Source organism: Cebus imitator, unplaced genomic scaffold (assembly GCF_001604975.1).
Source record: "Cebus imitator isolate Cc_AM_T3 unplaced genomic scaffold, Cebus_imitator-1.0 Scaffold792, whole genome shotgun sequence".
Taxonomy (NCBI): domain Eukaryota; kingdom Metazoa; phylum Chordata; class Mammalia; order Primates; family Cebidae; genus Cebus; species Cebus imitator.
The window spans coordinates 164,678-166,818 of NW_016108107.1; the positions used below are offsets into that span (position 1 = coordinate 164,678).

The 2,141-nt window shown below is 41.5% G+C and overlaps 1 protein-coding gene across 6 annotated transcripts in view; it reads left to right on the plus strand.

Annotated features, from left to right (window-relative positions):
* The window catches only part of TPST1 (tyrosylprotein sulfotransferase 1), a 131,188-nt gene that overhangs the window by 33,690 nt on the left and 95,357 nt on the right, over positions 1–2,141 (plus strand). The window lies entirely within an intron of this gene.

Genomic DNA, 2,141 nt, shown 5'->3' on the forward strand with positions numbered 1-2,141 from the left:
CGGCTCACCGCCACCTCCGCCTCCTGGGTTCAGGCAATTCTCCTGCCTCAGCCTCCTGAGTAGCTGGGATTACAGGCATGCGCCACCATGCCCAGCTAATTTTTTGTATTTTTTAGTAGAGACGGGGTTTCACTATGTTGACCAGGATGGTCTCGATCTCTTGACCTCGTGATCCACCCGCCTCGGCCTCCCAAAGTGCTGGATTACAGGCGTGAGCCACCGCGCCTGGCCTCAGAGCTTATATACTTTCTAACCAATATGTCTATGTGTAAGTGTGCATTCATCTAAAGATGTAAGTGATTAACTTCTTTTAATCTGTAACTAAGATCTGAGTCCTGAAGACCTTATTCTGGAGCCTCAATAAATTTACTTAATCTAAATAGGTCTAGGTGCTGGGGTGATAACCCTTATCCTGTCACCTGCTAAATCACGGAGGTTTAGGGAGTTCCTTCAGACCTCCAGTAAACTTGTTTGTGGAGGCCTGGGGAGTTTCTTCAGACCCCTGATAAAACTTATTTAATCCTAAATGGGTCCTGTTAAGTTCTTCATTATTTTGCCATGCTATAAGATCCAGGAAAGGCCTAGGCAAAACTATTTGTGGGTTTTGTTACATTTCAGCCGTTGTATAAGGGCACTGGCTTTTTTAAGCCTTTAATATTTAACTTCACCACCCAGTCAGTACTGAAACAGTTGTTATGGAGGCCTGTGTTAGTGAGACCTGGCTGCCACAGTCTTGACTCCAGATTCTGCTGGGTAGCCGGCTGGACACACAGGCAGGGTTTCTATGTTGTTGTCTTTTCTCAGGAAACCTCAGTCTTTGCTCTTAAGGCGTTTACTTGTTAGATGAAGTCTTCCTGTATTATGGAGGGTAATCCACTTTACTAGAAATCTGTTCATTTAAATGTTAATCACATCTAAAAGATACCTTCACAGCCACATCTAAACCGGTGTTTGACCAAACAACAGGGCACCAAAGCCTGACCAAGCTAACACATAACATTAACTGTCACACTTGCCTTCTTAGGATTCAGGGTAACTTATTTTGGTATAGGTGTGGTCTGGTTGCTGTCTGTTTCCCACTGTGTACCCTTGCTCTTGCTAAACTAGCACTCTAGCTGTTTAATATCCATGCTTCTACTTTTGCACATCTGTGTCTTTGGTCATAGTGTACCTGCAGCTTAGAGTGCTTCCTGTGTCCAGATCTTACCTGTCCTTCTGAGGATTAGATCACAGATACTTATACAGTTTTCTTTGCAGCCTATACACCAGCTCTCCTAAACTACTTTCTGTTACCTAATCATGCTGTGTTCTGTCTTGCCATTTGGCTTTTGCACACAAGTTCCTTTGGTTTAGAATATCCCTTCCTCCCTCTCAGTTTCTTTTCTTTTTGGTCTCAGTATGTTGCCTGGGCTGGTCTCGAACTCCTGAGCTCAAATGATGTTCCGATCTCAGTGTCCCAAAAAGTGCTGGGATTATAGGGGCAAGCTGCTGCACCTGGTCCTTCCCACCTACTTTTGTAAAACTTACAGCTTCCTCAGGTGGTTTACATGCTCCTTTTCATAATGCTGCCATTGGCCCTTTTCATATTTCCACTGAGGCACTGATCACATTTTATTGTCATCATTTACATATTTGTCTGTCAAAAGACTTTGTTTTCTAAGAGCAGAGGTTACTATATACGATTGTCCTTTTCAAAGTTTGTCCTCAGTTGAGCCTGAGTATCTGGTCTGTAGTACCTAAATAGTGAGATAATAAACTGAATCTCTGTTAAAGATTTGGAAGTTGTTTTATATTTATTCTGTAATTTCTCAGTATGTTAGAATGTGGAGATAATGACTGCTTAGAGATGAAGCAAATCTGAATAGCAGAGATCAGCCTTGGGTTGGACTCCAGACATTCTTGGGCTTATTAAATATTTGCTTGACTCACTGATAGAAATAATTTTATTTAGTTTTCCATCCTTTACCAGGTACATAGCTTTAGAATTACTGCTTTAAGAAAAGCTGTTTGTGATTATAAGCATTGATTTATTTGTACTCAAATTTTTATATACTGTAAGAACTGAGTAGAACAAATTCTACTGAAATTTGTTTTAAGAATATCAAATAATCAGCCGGGCGCGGTGGCTCACGCCTGTAATC